We start from the raw sequence: 26,181 nt of genomic DNA, 5'->3' as shown, positions 1-26,181 counted from the left end.
AAGAATTATGGACAACAAGCGAACTGTTCAAACAATATTTTTATTCAGCGGCCATGACTAGAGATAGATTTTCGATGCTCAGATTTGATGATCGTTTGACCAGAGAAGATATTTTTTAATAAATGCATTTTATTGTACTCACGTGTACATAATCACAATTTATAGTTTATTTTTCCGAGCAGCTGCAGGTTATTTCTTATATGTATTCATATAATATTTATTACAATTTGCCAAAGTAACTGTGGCTACATACTCGTGTACATATACATGCATAACGTCCACCAAATTTAATCGATTTGAATGATTCTCTAGCCAATTCCTTCAATTTTTATAGCCGCAATCAGAGAAATATTTCGCCCTCTAACTGTTGGCAAGGACACGAATGCCAATGTAAAAGAGTTTATTTAGAAATGAAGTCAAATTACAGAAAATAAAAAATACGATGTACATATATAAAAAGTACAAAACACTAAAAATTGATCTTACCATTAACCATTAGATAATATTGGATTACTGAGAATTTTAAGATTGTCAGATTAGTAAGATTATATTGTATTTTTTTCTATCCTGTTATAAGGAAATCATAACATATTTTTTTGAATAAATATTATCTCCCGTCAGATATTACTGGCTCACTGGAAGTACCGAATCTCAGAAATGACACATTTTTTTAGAAAATGAGAATTTTTTCGAGTTATTATTTTTAAATTATTAGCACGATACACATAAAAACTTATGGATAAGAATTCAGTTTGCCTGGAAGATTTCCCATTACGGTGGAGAAAATTACAATGGTGAGTGAATATTTTATTGCAATTGAATTATATATCAATAAACTCGTATTAGCAAAAATGTCATTTCTCACTTTTATAGATAATCATTTGCACAAAATATCACAATCCGAAAGAAAGGTGTGCTTGAAAAAAGTTTTTACAAATTTGAAATTAATATAAAATGTTAATATATATATGTATAAGATAAACATATTTTTTAGTGTTACACTAGAATTTTTTTGTGTTTATAAAATAAATGTGTTTTATTTTTTCAAATTTATATTTTAATTTCAAAATAGTATTTATATATTGACTTTTTTGTATATTAACAACATAAATGTTGCAACAATTTTTTATTTCAAAAATTGAAATAATAAATAAATGAAATACTTGTTTATTTTTTTGGGTTACTCCGTAGTTTTATGTACCGAGCGCGCGGCGGTCATTCGTATACCTGCAAAGCTAGTCTGCAGCGAAATCTCGGCGTTTACGTCGTCGCTTTTTGCGTCGTAATGATTAATTAAAAAATCCTAAATATTGACCAGATGATGAAGCTTATCATGAATAACAAATTTTATACTTAGAATTATCCATTTTTAAATATATTTGATGAAGAATTCATCAATATTTTGACTTGAAATGTTTGGGGGAGTTGAGCGACCCCATCGGATGTCATTTTTCATTTCGAGGCACCGTGACGTATGGGTTAAACATCCTGTGTATGTTTGTTAGCAAAATCCATTTTGTCAATTTTTTGCAAAATGGCGACAAGTATTAAAATTCAATCATTTATAACTCAGTAGTGTTGAATTTTGTCAAAAAGGTCTCTATACATGAAATGTTGAGAAGCCTAAAGTTCATCTAAGTAAAATATAAAAAATATATATTTTTGCTTGAAAACAAGCGATGTATCAGTTCGATCGTACCCCCATACTAGCCATTTTGAGACTTTCGGAAGAGTTAACGCTCTTAACTGTTTCGTTTCAAAGATAAAAAATTAAATTTTCAGTATCGCATAGAACTAACGTGCAGCCCCTCTACGTTATGTTTAAAAAATATATATAAATTTTTTTTTTAAAATGGCGGCTAATGTAAAAAGTCAAAGTGTCATAACTTTGCTTAATGAAATCCTACTAAAAAATGTCTGATGCAAAAAGTGTTTGAAATTTTAATTTGCATATAAAAGCAATTTTTAATTATTTTTTTTTTAATAAAAACCGAGTCTTACCATATATTGACCGAGACCTCGAACGAGCTTTTATGCGACTCTGCATATAGTTAACGCTCGTACGAGGTTTCTATTCAAGAAATCGACTTGAATTTTTAATACGAAATAGAGCTTTCTACTATACTTACGATACTATAAAAAAAAATTAAAAATTAAAAAATAAAAGTATTTTTTTTTCAAAACACGTTTAGTGTGATGAGTCGATCGACCCACCATACATACGCTCATAAGATTTTTAATATAGTAAAGGTCAGTGTGAGCTTATTTATAAATATTTAAATTTCAATTTTTGTGACAGTATAGAATTCTTAAGCATCCTGTGTATGTTTGTTAGCAAAATCCATTTTGTCAATTTTTTTCAAAATGGCGACAAGTATTAAAATTCAATCACTTATAACTCAGTAGTGTTGAATTTTGTCAAAAAGGTCTCTATACATGAAATGTTGAGAAGCCTAAAGTTCATCTAAGTAAAATATAAAAAATATATATTTTTGCTTGAAAACAAGCGATGTATCAGTTCGATCGTACCCCCATACTAGCCATTTTGAGACTTTCGGAAAAGTTAACGCTCTTAACTGTTTGGTTTCGAAGATAAAAATTTAAATTTTGAGTATCGCATAGAAATAACGTGCAGCCCCTCTACGTTATGTTTAAAAAAAATATATAAAATTTTTTTTCAAAATGGCGGCTAATGTAAAAATTTAAAGTGTCATAACTTTGCTTAATAAAATCCTACTAAAAAATGTCTAATGCAAAAAGTGTTTGAAATTTTAATTTGCATATAAAAGCAATTTTTAATTATTTTTTTTTTAATAAAAACCGAGTCTTACCATATATTGACCGAGACCTCGAACGAGCTTTTATGCGACTCTGCATATAGTTAACGCTCGTACGAGGTTTCAATTCAAGAAATTGACTTGAATTTTTAATACAAAATAGAGCTTTCGACTATACTTACGATACTATAAAAAAAAATTAAAAATTAAAAAATAAAAGTATTTTTTTTTCAAAACACGTTTAGTGTGATGAGTCGATCGACCCACCATACATACGCTCATAAGATTTTCAATATAGTTAAGGTCAGTGTGAGCTTATTTATAAATATTTAAATTTCAATTTTTGTGACAGTATAGAATTCTTAAGCATCCTGTGTATGTTTGTTAGCAAAATCCATTTTGTCAATTTTTTTCAAAATGGCGACAAGTATTAAAATTCAATCACTTATATCTCAGTAGTGTTGAATTTTGTCAAAAAGGTCTCTATGCATGAAATGTTGAGAAGCCTAAACTTCATCTAAGTAAAATATAAAAAATATATATTTTTGCTTGAAAACAAGCGATGTATCAGTTCGATCGTACCCCCATACTAGCCATTTTGAGACTTTCGGAAGAGTTAACGCTCTTAACTGTTTGGTTTCGAAGATAAAAATTTAAATTTTGAGTATCGCATAGAACTAACGTGCAGCCCCTATACGTTATGTTTAAAAAAAATATATAAAATTTTTTTTTAAAATGGCGGCTAATGTAAAAATTCAAAGTGTCATAACTTTGCTAAATGAAATCCTACTAAAAAATGTCTAACGCAAAAAGTGTTTGGAATTTTAATTTGCATATAAAAGCAATTTTTAATTATTTTTTTTTTAATAAAAACCGAGTCTTACCATATATTGACCGAGACCTCGAACGAGCTTTTATGCGACTCTGCATATAGTTAACGCTCGTACGAGGTTTCTATTTAAGAAATCGACTTGAATTTTTAATACAAAATAGAGCTTTCGACTATACTTACGATACTATAAAAAAAAATAAAAAATTAAAAAATAAAAGTATTTTTTTTTAAAAACACGTTTAGTGTGATGAGTCGATCGACCCACCATACATACGCTCATAAGATTTTCAATATAGTTAAGGTCAGTGTGAGCTTATTTATAAATATTTAAATTTAAATTTTTGTGACAGTATAGAATTCTTAAACATCCTGTGTATGTTTGTTAGCAAAATCCATTTTGTCAATTTTTTGCAAAATGGCGACAAGTATTAAAATTCAATCACTTATAACTCAGTAGTGTTGAATTTTGCACAAAAAGGTCTCTATACATGAAATGTTGAGAAGCCTAAAGTTCATCTAAGTAAAATATAAAAAATATATATTTTTGCTTGAAAACAAGCGATGTATCAGTTCGATCGTACCCCCATACTAGCCATTTTGAGACTTTCGGAAGAGTTAACGCTCTTAACTGTTTAGTTTCGAAGATAAAAATTTAAATTTTGAGTATCGCATAGAACTAACGTGCAGCCCCTATACGTTATGTTTAATAAAAATATATAAATTTTTTTTTCAAAATAGCGGCTAATGTAAAAATTCAAAGTGTCATAACTTTGCTAAATGAAATCCTACTAAAAAATGTCTGATGCAAAAAGTGTTTGGAATTTGAATTTGCATATAAAAGCAATTTTTAATTATTTTTTTTTTAATAAAAACCGAGTCTTACCATATATTGACCGAGACCTCGAACGAGCTTTTATGCGACTCTGCATATAGTTAACGCTCGTACGAGGTTTCTATTTAAGAAATCGACTTGAATTTTTAATACAAAATAGAGCTTTCGACTATACTTACGATACTATAAAAAAAAATAAAAAATTAAAAAATAAAAGTATTTTTTTTTCAAAACACGTTTAGTGTGATGAGTCGATCGACCCACCATACATACGCTCATAAGATTTTCAATATATTTAAGGTCAGTGTGAGCTTATTTATAAATATATAAATTTAAATTTTTGTGACAGTATAGAATTCTTAAACATCCTGTGTATGTTTGTTAGCAAAATCCATTTTGTCAATTTTTTGCAAAATGGCGACAAGTATTAAAATTCAATCACTTATAACTTAGTAGTGTTAAATTTGTCAAAAAGGTCTCTATACATGAAATGTTGAGAAGCCTAAAGTTCATCTAAGTAAAATATAAAAAATATATATTTTTGCTTGAAAACAAGCGATGTATCAGTTCGATCGTACCCCCATACTAGCCATTTTGAGACTTTCGGAAGAGTTAACGCTCTTAACTGTTTAGTTTCGAAGATAAAAATTTAAATTTTGAGTATCGCATAGAACTAACGTGCAGCCCCTATACGTTATGTTTAAAAAAAATATATAAATTTTTTTTAAAATGGCGGCTAATGTAAAAATTCAAAGTGTCATAACTTTGCTAAATGAAATCCTACTAAAAAATGTCTGATGCAAAAAGTGTTTGGAATTTAAATTTGCATATAAAAGCAATTTTTAATTATTTTTTTTTTAATAAAAACCGAGTCTTACCATATATTGACCGAGACCTCGAACGAGCTTTTATGCGACTCTGCATATAGTTAACGCTCGTACGAGGTTTCTATTTAAGAAATCGACTTGAATTTTTAATACAAAATAGAGCTTTCGACTATACTTACGATACTATAAAAAAAAATAAAAAATTAAAAAATAAAAGTATTTTTTTTTCAAAACACGTTTAGTGTGATGAGTCGATCGACCCACCATACATACGCTCATAAGATTTTCAATATAGTTAAGGTCAGTGTGAGCTTATTTATAAATATTTAAATTTAAATTTTTGTGACAGTATAGAATTCTTAAACATCCTGTGTATGTTTGTTAGCAAAATCCATTTTGTCAATTTTTTGCAAAATGGCGACAAGTATTAAAATTCAATCACTTATAACTCAGTAGTGTTGAATTTTGTCAAAAAGGTCTCTATACATGAAATGTTGAGAAGCCTAAAGTTCATCTAAGTAAAATATAAAAAATATATATTTTTGCTTGAAAACAAGCGATGTATCAGTTCGATCGTACCCCCATACTAGCCATTTTGAGACTTTCGGAAGAGTTAACGCTCTTAACTGTTTCGTTTCGAAGATAAAAAATTAAATTTTGAGTATCGCATAGAACTAACGTGCAGCCCCTATACGTTATGTTTAAAAAAAATATATAAAATTTTTTTTTAAAATGGCGGCTAATGTAAAAATTCAAAGTGTCATAACTTTGCTTAATGAAATCCTACTAAAAAATGTCTGATGCAAAAAGTGTTTGGAATTTTAATTTGCATATAAAAGCAATTTTTAATTATTTTTTTTTTAATAAAAACCGAGTCTTACCATATATTGACCGAGACCTCGAACGAGCTTTTATGCGACTCTGCATATAGTTAACGCTCGTACGAGGTTTCTATTCAAGAAATCGACTTGAATTTTTAATACGAAATAGAGCTTTCTACTATACTTACGATACTATAAAAAAAAATTAAAAATTAAAAAATAAAAGTATTTTTTTTTCAAAACACGTTTAGTGTGATGAGTCGATCGACCCACCATACATACGCTCATAAGATTTTTAATATAGTAAAGGTCAGTGTGAGCTTATTTATAAATATTTAAATTTCAATTTTTGTGACAGTATAGAATTCTTAAGCATCCTGTGTATGTTTGTTAGCAAAATCCATTTTGTCAATTTTTTTCAAAATTGCGACAAGTATTAAAATTCAATCACTTATAACTCAGTAGTGTTGAATTTCGTCAAAAAGGTCTCTATACATGAAATGTTGAGAAGCCTAAAGTTCATCTAAGTAAAATATAAAAAATATATATTTTTGCTTGAAAACAAGCGATGTATCAGTTCGATCGTACCCCCATACTAGCCATTTTGAGACTTTCGGAAGAGTTAACGCTCTTAACTGTTTGGTTTCGAAGATAAAAATTTAAATTTTGAGTATCGCATAGAACTAACGTGCAGCCCCTATACGTTATGTTTAAAAAAAATATATAAAATTTTTTTTCAAAATGGCGGCTAATGTAAAAATTCAAAGTGTCATAACTTTGCTAAATGAAATCCTACTAAAAAATGTCTAACGCAAAAAGTGTTTGGAATTTTAATTTGCATATAAAAGCAATTTTTAATTATTTTTTTTTTAATAAAAACCGAGTCTTACCATATATTGACCGAGACCTCGAACGAGCTTTTATGCGACTCTGCATATAGTTAACGCTCGTACGAGGTTTCTATTTTAAAAATCGACTTGAATTTTTAATACAAAATAGAGCTTTCGACTATACTTACGATACTATAAAAAAAAATTAAAAATTAAAAAATAAAAGTATTTTTTTTTCAAAACACGTTTAGTGTGATGAGTCGATCGACCCACCATACATACGCTCATAAGATTTTTAATATAGTAAAGGTCAGTGTGAGCTTATTTATAAATATTTAAATTTCAATTTTTGTGACAGTATAGAATTCTTAAGCATCCTGTGTATGTTTGTTAGCAAAATCCATTTTGTCAATTTTTTGCAAAATGGCGACAAGTAATAAAATTCAATCACTTATAACTCAGTAGTGTTAAATTTTGTCAAAAAGGTCTCTATGCATGAAATGTTGAGAAGCCTAAAGTTCATCTAAGTAAAATATAAAAAATATATATTTTTGCTTGAAAACAAGCGATGTATCAGTTCGATCGTACCCCCATACTAGCCATTTTGAGACTTTCGGAAGAGTTAACGCTCTTAACTGTTTGGTTTCGAAGATAAAAATTTAAATTTTGAGTATCGCATAGAACTAACGTGCAGCCCCTATACGTTATGTTTAAAAAAAATATATAAAATTTTTTTTCAAAATGGCGGCTAATGTAAAAATTCAAAGTGTCATAACTTTGCTAAATGAAATCCTACTAAAAAATGTCTAATGCAAAAAGTGTTTGGAATTTTAATTTGCATATAAAAGCAATTTTTAATTATTTTTTTTTTAATAAAAACCGAGTCTTACCATATATTGACCGAGACCTCGAACGAGCTTTTATGCGACTCTGCATATAGTTAACGCTCGTACGAGGTTTCTATTCAAGAAATTGACTTGAATTTTTAATACAAAATAGAGCTTTCGACTATACTTACGATACTATAAAAAAAAATTAAAAATTAAAAAATAAAAGTATTTTTTTTTCAAAACACGTTTAGTGTGATGAGTCGATCGACCCACCATACATACGCTCATAAGATTTTCAATATAGTTAAGGTCAGTGTGAGCTTATTTATAAATATTTAAATTTCAATTTTTGTGACAGTATAGAATTCTTAAGCATCCTGTGTATGTTTGTTAGCAAAATCCATTTTGTCAATTTTTTGCAAAATGGCGACAAGTATTAAAATTCAATCACTTATAACTCAGTAGTGTTGAATTTTGTCAAAAAGGTCTCGATGCATGAAATGTTGAGAAGCCTAAACTTCATCTAAGTAAAATATAAAAAATATATATTTTTGCTTGAAAACAAGCGATGTATCAGTTCGATCGTACCCCCATACTAGCCATTTTGAGACTTTCGGAAGAGTTAACGCTCTTAACTGTTTGGTTTCGAAGATAAAAATTTAAATTTTGAGTATCGCATAGAACTAACGTGCAGCCCCTATACGTTATGTTTAAAAAAAATATATAAAATTTTTTTTCAAAATGGCGGCTAATGTAAAAATTCAAAGTGTCATAACTTTGCTAAATGAAATCCTACTAAAAAATGTCTAATGCAAAAAGTGTTTGGAATTTTAATTTGCATATAAAAGCAATTTTTAATTATTTTTTTTTTAATAAAAACCGAGTCTTACCATATATTGACCGAGACCTCGAACGAGCTTTTATGCGACTCTGCATATAGTTAACGCTCGTACGAGGTTTCTATTTAAGAAATCGACTTGAATTTTTAATACAAAATAGAGCTTTCGACTATACTTACGATACCATAAAAAAAAATTAAAAATTAAAAAATAAAAGTATTTTTTTTTCAAAACACGTTTAGTGTGATGAGTCGATCGACCCACCATACATACGCTCATAAGATTTTCAATATAGTTAAGGTCAGTGTGAGCTTATTTATAAATATTTAAATTTTAATTTTTGTGACAGTATAGAATTCTTAAGCATCCTGTGTATGTTTGTTAGCAAAATCCATTTTTTCAATTTTTTGCAAAATGGCGACAAGTATTAAAATTCAATCACTTATAACTCAGTAGTGTTGAATTTTGTCAAAAATGTCTCTATACATGAAATGTTGAGAAGCCTAAAGTTCATCTAAGTAAAATATAAAAAATATATATTTTTGCTTGAAAACAAGCGATGTATCAGTTCGATCGTACCCCCATACTAGCCATTTTGAGACTTTCGGAAGAGTTAACGCTCTTAACTGTTTCGTTTCAAAGATAAAAAATTAAATTTTGAGTATCGCATAGAACTAACGTGCAGCCCCTCTACGTTATGTTTAAAAAAAATATATAAAATTTTTTTTTAAAATGGCGGCTAATGTAAAAATTCAAAGTGTCATAACTTTGCTTAATGAAATCCTACTAAAAAATGTCTGATGCAAAAAGTGTTTGAAATTTTAATTTGCATATAAAATAAATTTTTAATTTTTTTTTTTAATAAAAACCGAGTCTTACCATATATTGACCGAGACCTCGAACGAGCTTTTATGCGACTTTGCATATAGTTAACGCTCGTACGAGGTTTCTATTCAAGAAATCGACTTGAATTTTTAATACGAAATAGAGCTTTCGACTATACTTACGATACTATAAAAAAAAATTAAAAATTAAAAAATAAAAGTATTTTTTTTTCAAAACACGTTTAGTGTGATGAGTCGATCGACCCACCATACATACGCTCATAAGATTTTCAATATAGTAAAGGTCAGTGTGAGCTTATTTATAAATATTTAAATTTCAATTTTTGTGACAGTATAGAATTCTTAAGCATCCTGTGTATGTTTGTTAGCAAAATCCATTTTGTCAATTTTTTTCAAAATGGCGACAAGTATTAAAATTCAATCACTTATAACTCAGTAGTGTTGAATTTTGTCAAAAAGGTCTCTATACATGAAATGTTGAGAAGCCTAAAGTTCATCTAAGTAAAATATAAAAAATATATATTTTTGCTTGAAAACAAGCGATGTATCAGTTCGATCGTACCCCCATACTAGCTATTTTGAGACTTTCGGAAGAGTTAACGCTCTTAACTGTTTGGTTTCGAAGATAAAAATTTAAATTTTGAGTATCGCATAGAACTAACGTGCAGCCCCTATACGTTATGTTTAAAAAAAATATATAAAATTTTTTTTCAAAATGGCGGCTAATGTAAAAATTCAAAGTGTCATAACTTTGCTAAATGAAATCCTACTAAAAAATGTCTAAAGAAAAAAGTGTTTGGAATTTTAATTTGCATATAAAAGCAATTTTTAATTATTTTTTTTTTAATAAAAACCGAGTCTTACCATATATTGACCGAGACCTCGAACGAGCTTTTATGCGACTCTGCATATAGTTAACGCTCGTACGAGGTTTCTATTTAAAAAATCGACTTAAATTATTAATACAAAATAGAGCTTTCGACTATACTTACAATACTATAAAAAAAAATTAAAAATTAAAAAATAAAAGTATTTTTTTTTCAAAACACGTTTAGTGTGATGAGTCGATCGACCCACCATACATACGCTCATAAGATTTTCAATATAGTAAAGGTCAGTGTGAGCTTATTTATAAATATTTAAATTTCAATTTTTGTGACAGTATAGAATTCTTAAGCATCCTGTGTATGTTTGTTAGCAAAATCCATTTTGTCAATTTTTTGCAAAATGGCGACAAGTAATAAAATTCAATCACTTATAACTCAGTAGTGTTAAATTTTGTCAAAAAGGTCTCTATGCATGAAATGTTGAGAAGCCTAAAGTTCATCTAAGTAAAATATAAAAAATATATATTTTTGCTTGAAAACAAGCGATGTATCAGTTCGATCGTACCCCCATACTAGCCATTTTGAGACTTTCGGAAGATTTAACGCTCTTAACTGTTTGGTTTCGAAGATAAAAATTTAAATTTTGAGTATCGCATAGAACTAACGTGCAGCCCCTATACGTTATGTTTAAAAAAAATATATAAATTTTTTTTTTAAAATGGCGGCTAATGTAAAAATTCAAAGTGTCATAACTTTGCTTAATGAAATCCTACTAAAAAATGTCTAATGCAAAAAGTGTTTGAAATTTTAATTTGCATATAAAAGCAATTTTTTATTATTTTTTTTTTTATAAAAACCGAGTCTTACCATATATTGACCGAGACCTCGAACGAGCTTTTATACGACTCTGCATATAGTTAACGCTCATACGAGGTTTCTATTCAAGAAATTGACTTGAATTTTTAATACAAAATAGAGCTTTCGACTATACTTACGATACTATAAAAAAAAATTGAAAATTAAAAAATAAAAGTATTTTTTTTTCAAAACACGTTTAGTGTGATGAGTCGATCGACCCATCATACATACGCTCATAAGATTTTCAATATAATTAAGGTCAGTGTGAGCTTATTTATAAATATTTAAATTTCAATTTTTGTGACAGTATAGAATTCTTAAGCATCCTGTGTATGTTTGTTAGCAAAATCCATTTTGTCAATTTTTTGCAAAATGGCGACAAGTATTAAAATTCAATCACTTATAACTCAGTAGTGTTGAATTTTGTCAAAAAGGTCTCTATACATGAAATGTTGAGAAGCCTAAAGTTCATCTAAGTAAAATATAAAAAATATATATTTTTGCTTGAAAACATGCGATGTATCAGTTCGATCGTACCCCCATACTAGCCATTTTGAGACTTTCGGAAGAGTTAACGCTCTTAACTGTTTGGTTTCGAAGATAAAAATTTAAATTTTGAGTATCGCATAGAACTAACGTGCAGCCCCTATACGTTATGTTTAGAAAAAATATATAAAAATTTTTTTCAAAATGGCGGCTAATGTAAAAATTCAAAGTGTCATAACTTTGCTAAATAAAATCCTACTAAAAAATGTCTAATGCAAAAAGTGTTTGAAATTTTAATTTGCATATAAAAGCAATTTTTAATTATTTTTTTTTTAATAAAAACCGAGTCTTACCATATATTGACCGAGACCTCGAACGAGCTTTTATGCGACTCTGCATATAGTTAACGCTCGTACGAGGTTTCTATTTAAGAAATCGACTTGAATTTTTAATACAAAATAGAGCTTTCGACTATACTTACGATACTATAAAAAAAAATTAAAAATTAAAAAATAAAAGTATTTTTTTTTCAAAACACGTTTAGTGTGATGAGTCGATCGACCCACCATACATACGCTCATAAGACTTTCAATATAGTAAAGGTCAGTGTGAGCTTATTTATAAATATTTAAATTTCAATTTTTGTGACAGTATAGAATTCTTAAGCATCCTGTGTATGTTTGTTAGCAAAATCCATTTTGTCAATTTTTTGCAAAATGGCGACAAGTAATAAAATTCAATCACTTATAACTCAGTAGTGTTAAATTTTGTCAAAAAGGTCTCTATGCATGAAATGTTGAGAAGCCTAAAGTTCATCTAAGTAAAATATAAAAAATATATATTTTTGCTTGAAAACAAGCGATGTATCAGTTCGATCGTACCCCCATACTAGCCATTTTGAGACTTTCGGAAGATTTAACGCTCTTAACTGTTTGGTTTCGAAGATAAAAATTTAAATTTTGAGTATCGCATAGAACTAACGTGCAGCCCCTATACGTTATGTTTAAAAAAAATATATAAATTTTTTTTTTTAAATGGCGGCTAATGTAAAAATTTAAAGTGTCATAACTTTGCTTAATGAAATCCTACTAAAAAATGTCTAATGCAAAAAGTGTTTGGAATTTTAATTTGCATATAAAAGCAATTTTTAATTATTTTTTTTTTAATAAAAACCGAGTCTTACCATATATTGACCGAGACCTCGAACAAGCTTTTATGCGACTCTGCATATAGTTAACGCTCGTACGAGGTTTCTATTCAAGAAATTGACTTGAATTTTTAATACAAAATAGAGCTTTCGACTATACTTACGATACTATAAAAAAAAATTAAAAATTAAAAAATAAAAGTATTTTTTTTTCAAAACACGTTTAGTGTGATGAGTCGATCGACCCACCATACATACGCTCATAAGATTTTCAATATAGTTAAGGTCAGTGTGAGCTTATTTATAAATATTTAAATTTCAATTTTTGTGACAGTATAGAATTCTTAAGCATCCTGTGTATGTTTGTTAGCAAAATCCATTTTTTCAATTTTTTGCAAAATGGCGACAAGTATTAAAATTCAATCACTTATAACTCAGTAGTGTTGAATTTTGTCAAAAATGTCTCTATACATGAAATGTTGAGAAGCCTAAAGTTCATCTAAGTAAAATATAAAAAATATATATTTTTGCTTGAAAACAAGCGATGTATCAGTTCGATCGTACCCCCATACTAGCCATTTTGAGACTTTCGGAAGAGTTAACGCTCTTAACTGTTTCGTTTCAAAGATAAAAATTTAAATTTTGAGTATCGCATAGAACTAACGTGCAGCCCCTCTACGTTATGTTTAAAAAAAATATATAAAATTTTTTTTCAAAATGGCGGCTAATGTAAAAATTCAAAGTGTCATAACTTTGCTTAATGAAATCCTACTAAAAAATGTCTGATGCAAAAAGTGTTTGAAATTTTAATTTGCATATAAAAGCAATTTTTAATTTTTTTTTTTTAAAAAAACCGAGTCTTACCATATATTGACCGAGACCTCGAACGAGCTTTTATGCGACTCTGCATATAGTTAACGCTCGTACGAGGTTTCTATTCAAGAAATCGACTTGAATTTTTTATACGAAATAGAGCTTTCGACTATACTTACGATACTATAAAAAAAAATTAAAAATTAAAAAATAAAAGTATTTTTTTTTCAAAACACGTTTAGTGTGATGAGTCGATCGACCCACCATACATACGCTCATAAGATTTTCAATATAGTAAAGGTCAGTGTGAGCTTATTTATAAATATTTAAATTTCAATTTTTGTGACAGTATAGAATTCTTAAGCATCCTGTGTATGTTTGTTAGCAAAATCCATTTTGTCAATTTTTTGCAAAATGGCGACAAGTATTAAAATTCAATCACTTATAACTCAGTAGTGTTGAATTACGTCAAAAAGGTCTCTATACATGAAATGTTGAGAAGCCTAAAGTTTATCTAAGTAAAATATAAAAAATATATATTTTTGCTTGAAAACAAGCGATGTATCAGTTCGATCGTACCCCCATACTAGCCATTTTGAGACTTTCGGAAGAGTTAACGCTCTTAACTGTTTGGTTTCGAAGATAAAAATTTAAATTTTGAGTATCGCATAGAACTAACGTGCAGCCCCTATACGTTATGTTTAAAAAAAATATATAAAAATTTTTTTCAAAATGGCGGCTAATGTAAAAATTCAAAGTGTCATAACTTTGCTAAATGAAATCCTACTAAAAAATGTCTAACGAAAAAAGTGTTTGGAATTTTAATTTGCATATAAAAGCAATTTTTAATTATTTTTTTTTTAATAAAAACCGAGTCTTACCATATATTGACCGAGACCTCGAACGAGCTTTTATGCGACTCTGCATATAGTTAACGCTCGTACGAGGTTTCTATTTAAGAAATCGACTTAAATTTTTAATACAAAATAGAGCTTTCGACTATACTTACAATACTATAAAAAAAAATTAAAAATTAAAAAATAAAAGTATTTTTTTTTCAAAACACGTTTAGTGTGATGAGTCGATCGACCCACCATACATACGCTCATAAGATTTTCAATATAGTAAAGGTCAGTGTGAGCTTATTTATAAATATTTAAATTTCAATTTTTGTGACAGTATAGAATTCTTAAGCATCCTGTGTATGTTTGTTAGCAAAATCCATTTTGTCAATTTTTTGCAAAATGGCGACAAGTAATAAAATTCAATCACTTATAACTCAGTAGTGTTAAATTTTGTCAAAAAGGTCTCTATGCATGAAATGTTGAGAAGCCTAAAGTTCATCTAAGTAAAATATAAAAAATATATATTTTTGCTTGAAAACAAGCGATGTATCAGTTCGATCGTACCCCCATACTAGCCATTTTGAGACTTTCGGAAGATTTAACGCTCTTAACTGTTTGGTTTCGAAGATAAAAATTTAAATTTTGAGTATCGCATAGAACTAACGTGCAGCCCCTATACGTTATGTTTAAAAAAAATATATAAAATTTTTTTTCAAAATGGCGGCTAATGTAAAAATTCAAAGTGTCATAACTTTGCTAAATGAAATCCTACTAAAAAATGTCTAATGCAAAAAGTGTTTGGAATTTTAATTTGCATATAAAAGCAATTTTTAATTATTTTTTTTTTAATAAAAACCGAGTCTTACCATATATTGACCGAGACCTCGAACGAGCTTTTATGCGACTCTGCATATAGTTAACGCTCGTACGAGGTTTCTATTCAAGAAATTGACTTGAATTTTTAATACAAAATAGAGCTTTCGACTATACTTACGATACTATAAAAAAAAATTAAAAATTAAAAAATAAAAGTATTTTTTTTTCAAAACACGTTTAGTGTGATGAGTCGATCGACCCACCATACATACGCTCATAAGATTTTCAATATAGTTAAGGTCAGTGTGAGCTTATTTATAAATATTTAAATTTCAATTTTTGTGACAGTATAGAATTCTTAAGCATCCTGTGTATGTTTGTTAGCAAAATCCATTTTGTCAATTTTTTGCAAAATGGCGACAAGTATTAAAATTCAATCACTTATAACTCAGTAGTGTTGAATTTTGTCAAAAAGGTCTCTATACATGAAATGCTGAGAAGCCTAAAGTTCATCTAAGTAAAATATAAAAAATATATATTTTTGCTTGAAAACAAGCGATGTATCAGTTCGATCGTACCCCCATACTAGCCATTTTGAGACTTTCGGAAAAGTTAACGCTCTTAACTGTTAGGTTTCGAAGATAAAAATTTAAATTTTGAGTATCGCATAGAACTAACGTGCAGCCCCTATACGTTATGTTTAAAAAAAATATATAAAATTTTTTTTCAAAATGGCGGCTAATGTAAAAATTCAAAGTGTCATAACTTTGCTAAATGAAATCCTACTAAAAAATGTCTAACGAAAAAAGTTTTTGGAATTTTAATCTGCATATAAAAGCAATTTTTAATTATTTTTTTTTTAATAAAAACCGAGTCTTACCATATATTGACCGAGACCTCGAACGAGCTTTTATGCGACTCTGCATATAGTTAACGCTCGTACGAGGTTTCTATTTAAGAAATCGACTTAAATTTTTAATACAAAATAGAGCTTTCGACTATACTTACGATACTATAAAAAAAAATTAAAAATTAAAAAATAAAAGTATTTTTTTTTCAAAGCACGTTTAGTGTGATGAGTCGATCGACCCACCATACATACGCTCATAAGATTTTCAATATAGTAAAGGTCAGTGTGAGCTTATTTATAAATATTTAAATTTCAATTTTTGTGACAGTATAGAATTCTTAAGCATCCTGTGTATGTTTGTTAGCAAAATCCATTTTGTCAATTTTTTGCAAAATGGCGACAAGTAATAAAATTCAATCACTTATAACTCAGTAGTGTTAAATTTTGTCAAAAAGGTCTCTATGCATGAAATGTTGAGAAGCCTAAAGTTCATCTAAGTAAAATATAAAAAATATATATTTTTGCTTGAAAACAAGCGATGTATCAGTTCGATCGTACCCCCATACTAGCCATTTTGAGACTTTCGGAAGATTTAACGCTCTTAACTGTTTGGTTTCGAAGATAAAAATTTAAATTTTGAGTATCGCATAGAACTAACGTGCAGCCCCTATACGTTATGTTTAAAAAAAATATATAAATTTTTTTTTTAAAATAGCGGCTAATGTAAAAATTCAAAGTGTCATAACTTTGCTTAATGAAATCCTACTAAAAAATGTCTAATGCAAAAAGTGTTTGAAATTTCAATTTGCATATAAAAGCAATTTTTTATTATTTTTTTTTATAAAAACCGAGTCTTACCATATATTGACCGAGACCTCGAACAAGCTTTTATGCGACTCTGCATATAGTTAACGCTCGTACGAGGTTTCTATTCAAGAAATTGACTTGAATTTTTAATACAAAATAGAGCTTTCGACTATACTTACGATACTATAAAAAAAAAATTAAAAATTAAAAAATAAAAGTATTTTTTTTTCAAAACACGTTTAGTGTGATGAGTCGATCGACCCATCATACATACGCTCATAAGATTTTCAATATAGTTAAGGTCAGTGTGAGCTTATTTATAAATATTTAAATTTCAATTTTTGTGACAGTATAGAATTCTTAAGCATCCTGTGTATGTTTGTTAGCAAAATCCATTTTGTCAATTTTTTGCAAAATGGCGACAAGTATTAAAATTCAATCACTTATAACTCAGTAGTGTTGAATTTTGTCAAAAAGGTCTCTATACATGAAATGTTGAGAAGCCTAAAGTTCATCTAAGTAAAATATAAAAAATATATATTTTTGCTTGAAAACAAGCGATGTATCAGTTCGATCGTACCCCCATACTAGCCATTTTGAGACTTTCGGAAGAGTTAACGCTCTTAACTGTTTGGTTTCGAAGATAAAAATTTAAATTTTGAGTATCGCATAGAACTAACGTGCAGCCCCTATACGTTATGTTTAAAAAAAATATATAAAATTTTTTTTCAAAATGGCGGCTAATGTAAAAATTCAAAGTGTCATAACTTTGCTAAATGAAATCCTACTAAAAAATGTCTAACGCAAAAAGTGTTTGGAATTTTAATTTGCATATAAAAGCAATTTTTAATTATTTTTTTTAATAAAAACCGAGTCTTACCATATATTGACCGAGACCTCGAACGAGCTTTTATGCGACTCTGCATATAGTTAACGCTCGTACGAGGTTTCTATTCAAGAAATGGACTTGAATTAGTAATACGAAATAGAGCTTTCGACTATACTTACGATACTATAAAAAAAAATTAAAAATTAAAAAATAAAAGTATTTTTTTTTCAAAACACGTTTAGTGTGATGAGTCGATCGACCCACCATACATACGCTCATAAGATTTTCAATATAGTAAAGGTCAGTGTGAGCTTATTTATAAATATTTAAATTTCAATTTTTGTGACAGTATAGAATTCTTAAGCATCCTGTGTATGTTTGTTAGCAAAATCCATTTTGTCAATTTTTTGCAAAATGGCGACAAGTATTAAAATTTAATCACTTATAACTCAGTAGTGTTAAATTTTGTCAAAAAGGTCTCTATACATGAAATGTTGAGAAGCCTAAAGTTCATCTAAGTAAAATATAAAAAATATATATTTTTGCTTGAAAACAAGCGATGTATCAGTTCGATCGTACCCCCATACTAGCCATTTTGAGACTTTCGGAAGAGTTAACGCTCTTAACTGTTTGGTTTCGAAGATAAAAATTTAAATTTTGAGTATCGCATAGAACTAACGTGCAGCCCCTATACGTTATGTTTAAAAAAAATATATAAAAATTTTTTTCAAAATGGCGGCTAATGTAAAAATTCAAAGTGTCATAACTTTGCTAAATGAAATCCTACTAAAAAATGTCTAACGAAAAAAGTGTTTGGAATTTTAATTTGCATATAAAAGCAATTTTTAATTATTTTTTTTTTATTAAAAACCGAGTCTTACCATATATTGACCGAGACCTCGAACGAGCTTTTATGCGACTCTGCATATAGTTAACGCTCGTACGAGGTTTCTATTTAAGAAATCGACTTAAATTTTTAATACAAAATAGAGCTTTCGACTATACTTACAATACTATAAAAAAAAATTAAAAATTAAAAAATAAAAGTATTTTTTTTTCAAAACACGTTTAGTGTGATGAGTCGATCGACCCACCATACATACGCTCATAAGATTTTCAATATAGTAAAGGTCAGTGTGAGCTTATTTATAAATATTTAAATTTCAATTTTTGTGACAGTATAGAATTCTTAAGCATCCTGTGTATGTTTGTTAGCAAAATCCATTTTGTCAATTTTTTGCAAAATGGCGACAAGTAATAAAATTCAATCACTTATAACTTAGTAGTGTTAAATTTTGTCAAAAAGGTCTCTATGCATGAAATGTTGAGAAGCCTAAAGTTCATCTAAGTAAAATATAAAAAATATATATTTTTGCTTGAAAACAAGCGATGTATCAGTTCGATCGTACCCCCATACTAGCCATTTTGAGACTTTCGGAAGATTTAACGCTCTTAACTGTTTGGTTTCGAAGATAAAAATTTAAATTTTGAGTATCGCATAGAACTAACGTGCAGCCCCTATACGTTATGTTTAAAAAAAATATATAAATTTTTTTTTTTAAATGGCGGCTAATGTAAAAATTCAAAGTGTCATAACTTTGCTTAATGAAATCCTACTAAAAAATGTCTAATGCAAAAAGTGTTTGAAATTTTAATTTGCATATAAAAGCAATTTTTTATTATTTTTTTTTTTATAAAAACCGAGTCTTACCATATATTGACCGAGACCTCGAACGAGCTTTTATGCGACTCTGCATATAGTTAACGCTCGTACGAGGTTTCTATTCAAGAAATTGACTTGAATTTTTAATACAAAATAGAGCTTTCGACTATACTTACGATACTATTAAAAAAAATTAAAAATTAAAAAATAAAAGTATTTTTTTTTCAAAACACGTTTAGTGTGATGAGTCGATCGACCCATCATACATACGCTCATAAGATTTTCAATATAGTTAAGGTCAGTGTGAGCTTATTTATAAATATTTAAATTTCAATTTTTGTGACAGTATAGAATTCTTAAGCATCCTGTGTATGTTTGTTAGCAAAATCCATTTTGTCAATTTTTTGCAAAATGGCGACAAGTATTAAAATTCAATCACTTATAACTCAGTAGTGTTGAATTTTGTCAAAAAGGTCTCTATACATGAAATGTTGAGAAGCCTAAAGTTCATCTAAGTAAAATATAAAAAATATATATTTTTGCTTGAAAACAAGCGATGTATCAGTTCGATCGTACCCCCATACTAGCCATTTTGAGACTTTCGAAAAAGTTAACGCTCTTAACTGTTTGGTTTCGAAGATAAAAATTTAAATTTTGAGTATCGCATAGAACTAACGTGCAGCCCCTATACGTTATGTTTAAAAAAAATATATAAAATTTTTTTTCAAAATAGCGGCTAATGTAAAAATTCAAAGTGTCATAACTTTGCTAAATGAAATCATACTAAAAAATGTCTAACGAAAAAAGTGTTTGGAATTTTAATTTGCATATAAAAGCAATTTTTAATTATTTTTTTTTAATAAAAACCGAGTCTTACCATATATTGACCGAGACCTCGAACGAGCTTTTATGCGACTCTGCATATAGTTAACGCTCGTACGAGGTTTCTATTTAAGAAATCGACTTAAATTTTTAATACAAAATAGAGCTTTCGACTATACTTACGATACTATAAAAAAAAATTAAAAATTAAAAAATAAAAGTATTTTTTTTTCAAAGCACGTTTAGTGTGATGAGTCGATCGACCCACCATACATACGCTCATAAGATTTTCAATATAGTAAAGGTCAGTGTGAGCTTATTTATAAATATTTAAATTTCAATTTTTGTGACAGTATAGAATTCTTAAGCATCCTGTGTATGTTTGTTAGCAAAATCCATTTTGTCAATTTTTTGCAAAATGGCGACAAGTAATAAAATTCAATCACTTATAACTCAGTAGTGTTAAATTTTGTCAAAAAGGTCTCTATGCATGAAATGTTGAGAAGCCTAAAGTTCATCTAAGTAAAATATTAAAAATATATATTTTTGCTTGAAAACAAGCGATGTATCAGTTCGATCGTACCCCCATACTAGCCATTTTGAGACTTTCGGAAGAGTTAACGCTCTTAACTGTTTGGTTTCGAAGATAAAAATTGAAATTTTGAGTATCGCATAGAACTAACGTGCAGCCCCTATACGTTATGTTTAAAAAAAATATATAAATTTTTTTTTTAAAATGGCGGCTAATGTAAAAATTCAAAGTGTCATAACTTTGCTAAATGAAATCCTACTAAAAAATGTCTGATGCAAAAAGTGTTTGGAATTTAAATTTGCATATAAAAGCAATTTTTAATTATTTTTTTTTTAATAAAAACCGAGTCTTACCATATATTGACCGAGACCTCGAACGAGCTTTTATGCGACTCTGCATATAGTTAACGCTCGTACGAGGTTTCTATTTAAGAAATCGACTTGAATTTTTAATACAAAATAGAGCTTTCGACTATACTTACGATACTATAAAAAAAAATAAAAAATTAAAAAATAAAAGTATTTTTTTTTCAAAACACGTTTAGTGTGATGAGTCGATCGACCCACCATACATACGCTCATAAGATTTTCAATATAGTTAAGGTCAGTGTGAGCTTATTTATCAATATTTAAATTTAAATTTTTGTGACAGTATAGAATTCTTAAACATCCTGTGTATGTTTGTTAGCAAAATCCATTTTGTCAATTTTTTGCAAAATGGCGACAAGTATTAAAATTCAATCACTTATAACTCAGTAGTGTTGAATTTTGTCAAAAACGTCTCTATACTTGAAATGTTGAGAAGCCTAAAGTTCATCTAAGTAAAATATAAAAAATATATATTTTTGCTTGAAAACAAGCGATGTATCAGTTCGATCGTACCCCCATACTAGCCATTTTGAGACTTTCGGAAGAGTTAACGCTCTTAACTGTTTGGTTTCAAAGATAAAAATTTAAATTTTAAGTATCGCATAGAACTAACGTGCAGCCCCTATACGTTATGTTTAAAAAAAATATATAAATTTTTTTTTCAAAATGGCGGCTAATGTAAAAATTCAAAGTGTCATAACTTTGCTAAATGAAATCCTACTAAAAATTGTCTAATGCAAAAAGTGTTTGAAATTTTAATTTGCATATAAAAGCAATTTTTAATTATTTTTTTTTAATAAAAACCGAGTCTTACCATATATTGACCGAGACCTCCAACGAGCTTTTATGCGACTCTGCATATAGTTAACGCTCGTACGAGGTTTCTATTTAAGAAATCGACACGAATTTTTAATACAAAATAGAGCTTTCGACTATACTTACGATACTATAAAAAAAAATTAAAAATTAATAAATAAAAGTATTTTTTTTTCAAAACACGTTTACTGTGATGAGTCGATCGACCCACCATACATACGCTCATAAGATTTTCAATATAGTAAAGGTCAGTGTGAGCTTATTTATAAATATTTAAATTTCAATTTTTGTGACAGTATAGAATTCTTAAGCATCCTGTGTATGTTTGTTAGCAAAATCCATTTTGTCAATTTTTTGCAAAATGGCGACAAGTATTAAAATTCCATCACTTATAACTCAGTAGTGTTGAATTTTGTCAAAAAGGTCTCTATACATGAAATGTTGAGAAGCCTAAAGTTCATCTAAGTAAAATATAAAAAATATATATTTTTGCTTGAAAACAAGCGATGTATCAGTTCGATCGTACCCCCATACTAGCCATTTTGAGACTTTCGGAAGAGTTAACGCTCTTAACTGTTTGGTTTCAAAGATAAAAATTTAAATTTTAAGTATCGCATAGAACTAACGTGCAGCCCCTATACGTTATGTTTAAAAAAAATATATAAATTTTTTTTTCAAAATGGCGGCTAATGTAAAAATTCAAAGTGTCATAACTTTGCTAAATGAAATCCTACTAAAAAATGTCTAATGCAAAAAGTGTTTGAAATTTTAATTTGCATATAAAAGCAATTTTTAATTATTTTTTTTTTAATAAAAACCGAGTCTTACTATATATTGACCGAGACCTCGAACGAGCTTTTATGCGACTCTGCATATAGTTAACGCTCGTACGAGGTTTCTATTCAAGAAATCGATACGAATTTTTAATACAAAATAGAGCTTTCGACTATACTTACGATACTATAAAAAAAAATTAAAAATTAAAAAATAAAAGTATTTTTTTTTCAAAACACGTTTAGTGTGATGAGTCGATCGACCCACCATACATACGCTCATAAGATTTTCAATATAGTAAAGGTCAGTGTGAGCTTATTTATAAATATTTAAATTTCAATTTTTGTGACAGTATAGAATTCTTAAGCATCCTGTGTATGTTCGTTAGCAAAATCCATTTTGTCAATTTTTTGCAAAATGGCGACAAGTATTAAAGTTCAATCACTTATAACTCGGTAGTGTTGAATTTTGTCAAAAAGGTCTCTATACATGAAATGTTGAGAAGCCTAAAGTTCATCTAAGTAAAATATAAAAAATATATATTTTTGCTTGAAAACAAGCGATGTATCAGTTCGATCGTACCCCCATACTAGCCATTTTGAGACTTTCGGAAGAGTTAACGCTCTTAACTGTTTGGTTTCGAAGATAAAAATTTAAATTATAAGTATCGCATAGAACTAACGTGCAGCCCCTATACGTTATGTTTAAAAAAAATATATAATTTTTTTTTTCAAAATGGCGGCTAATGTAAAAATTCAAAGTGTCATAACTTTGCTAAATGAAATCTTACTAAAAAATGTCTGATGCAAAAAGTGTTTGGAATTTTAATTTGCATATAAAAGCAATTTTTAATTATTTTTTTTTTAATAAAAACCAAGTCTTACCATATATTGACCGAGACCTCGAACGAGCTTTTATGCGACTCTGCATATAGTTAACGCTCGTACGAGGTTTCTATTTAAGAAATCGACTTAAATTTTTAATACAAAATAGAGCTTTCGACTATACTTACGATACTATAAAAAAAAATTAAAAATTAAAAAATAAAAGTATTTTTTTTTCAAAACACGTTTAGTGTGATGAGTCGATCGACCCACCATACATACGCTCATAAGATTTTCAATATAGTTAAGGTCAGTGTGAGCTTATTTATAAATATTTAAATTTCAATTTTTTTGACAGTATAGAATTCTTAAGCATCCTGTGTATGTTTGTTAGCAAAATCCATTTTGTCAATTTTTTGCAAAATGGCGACAAGTATTAAAATTCAATCACTTATAACTCAGTAGTGTTGAATTTTGTCAAAAAGGTCTCTATGCATGAAATGTTGAGAAGCCTAAAGTTCATCTAAGTAAAATATAAAAAATATATATTTTTGCTTGAAAACAAGCGATGTATCAGTTCGATCGTACCCCCATACTAGCCATTTTGAGACTTTCGGAAGAGTTAACGCTCTTAACTGTTTGGTTTCGAAGATAAAAATTTAAATTTTAAGTATCGCATAGAACTAACGTGCAGCCCCTATACGTTATGTTTAAAAAAAAAATATAAATTTTTTTTTCAAAATGGCGGCTAATGTAAAAATTCAAAGTGTCATAACTTTGCTAAATGAAATCCTACTAAAAAATGTCTAATGCAAAAAGTGTTTGAAATTTTAATTTGCATATAAAAGCAATTTTTAATTATTTTTTTTTAATAAAAACCGAGTCTTACCATATATTGACCGAGACCTCCAACGAGCTTTTATGCGACTCTGCATATAGTTAACGCTCGTACGAGGTTTCTATTCAAGAAATCGACACGAATTTTTAATACAAAATAGAGCTTTCGACTATACTTACGATACTATAAAAAAAAATTAAAAAAGAATAAATAAAAGTATTTTTTTTTCAAAACACGTTTACTGTGATGAGTCGATCGACCCACCATACATACGCTCATAAGATTTTCAATATAGTAAAGGTCAGTGTGAGCTTATTTATAAATATTTAAATTTCAATTTTTGTGACAGTATAGAATTCTTAAGCATCCTGTGTATGTTTGTTAGCAAAATCCATTTTGTCAATTTTTTGCAAAATGGCGACAAGTATTAAAATTCCATCACTTATAACTCAGTAGTGTTGAATTTTGTCAAAAAGGTCTCTATACATGAAATGTTGAGAAGCCTAAAGTTCATCTAAGTAAAATATAAAAAATATATATTTTTGCTTGAAAACAAGCGATGTATCAGTTCGATCGTACCCCCATACTAGCCATTTTGAGACTTTCGGAAGAGTTAACGCTCTTAACTGTTTGGTTTCAAAGATAAAAATTTAAATTTTAAGTATCGCATAGAACTAACGTGCAGCCCCTATACGTTATGTTTAAAAAAAATATATAAATTTTTTTTTCAAAATGGCGGCTAATGTAAAAATTCAAAGTGTCATAACTTTGCTAAATGAAATCCTACTAAAAAATGTCTAATGCAAAAAGTGTTTGAAATTTTAATTTGCATATAAAAGCAATTTTTAATTATTTTTTTTTTAATAAAAACCGAGTCTTACCATATATTGACCGAGACCTCGAACGAGCTTTTATGCGACTCTGCATATAGTTAACGCTCGTACGAGGTTTCTATTCAAGAAATCGACACGAATTTTTAATACAAAATAGAGCTTTCGACTATACTTACGATACAATAAAAAAAATTAAAAATTAAAAAATAAAAGTATTTTTTTTTCAAAACACGTTTAGTGTGATGAGTCGATCGACCCACCATACATACGCTCATAAGATTTTCAATATAGTAAAGGTCAGTGTGAGCTTATTTATAAATATTTAAATTTCAATTTTTGTGACAGTATAGAATTCTTAAGCATCCTGTGTATGTTTGTTAGCAAAATCCATTTTGTCAATTTTTTGCAAAATTGCGACAAGTATTAAAGTTCAATCACTTATAACTCGGTAGTGTTGAATTTTGTCAAAAAGGTCTCTATACATGAAATGTTGAGAAGCCTAAAGTTCATCTAAGTAAAATATAAAAAATATATATTTTTGCTTGAAAACAAGCGATGTATCAGTTCGATCGTACCCCCATACTAGCCATTTTAAGACTTTCGGAAGAATTAACGCTCTTAACTGTTTGGTTTCAAAGATAAAAATTTAAATTTTGAGTATCGCATAGAACTAACGTGCAGCCCCTATACGTTATGTTTAAAAAAAATATATAAATTTTTTTTTCAAAATGGCGGCTAATGTAAAAATTCAAAGTGTCATAACTTTGCTAAATGAAATCCTACTAAAAAATGTCTAATGCAAAAAGTGTATGAAATTTTAATTTGCATATAAAAGCAATTTTTAATTATTTTTTTTTAATAAAAACCGAGTCTTACCATATATTGACCGAGACCTCGAACGAGCTTTTATGCGACTCTGCATATAGTTAACGCTCGTACGAGGTTTCTATTCAAGAAATCGACTTGAATTTTTAATACAAAATAGAGCTTTCGACTATAC

The 26,181-nt window shown here is 28.4% G+C and overlaps 1 long non-coding RNA gene across 1 annotated transcript; it reads right to left on the bottom strand.

The window, feature by feature from the left end:
- Nucleotides 1-3,622: 3,622 nt before the first annotated feature.
- On the bottom strand, nt 3,623-23,793 carry LOC148233602 (uncharacterized). Its single transcript, XR_015810390.1, has 3 exons — nt 23,477-23,793; nt 20,788-21,816; nt 3,623-5,854 (listed from the first exon to the last, which is right to left on the bottom strand). It is a non-coding gene; the product is annotated as an uncharacterized LOC148233602 (long non-coding RNA).
- Nucleotides 23,794-26,181: the final 2,388 nt, after the last annotated feature.

Source organism: Plectrocnemia conspersa, unplaced genomic scaffold (assembly GCF_051122295.1).
Source record: "Plectrocnemia conspersa isolate PC_06_02 unplaced genomic scaffold, ASM5112229v1 ptg000008l, whole genome shotgun sequence".
NCBI lineage: Eukaryota > Metazoa > Arthropoda > Insecta > Trichoptera > Polycentropodidae > Plectrocnemia > Plectrocnemia conspersa.
The sequence above is the reverse complement of the archived record's forward strand: the minus strand, read 5'-3'. Positions and strand labels throughout refer to the sequence as shown.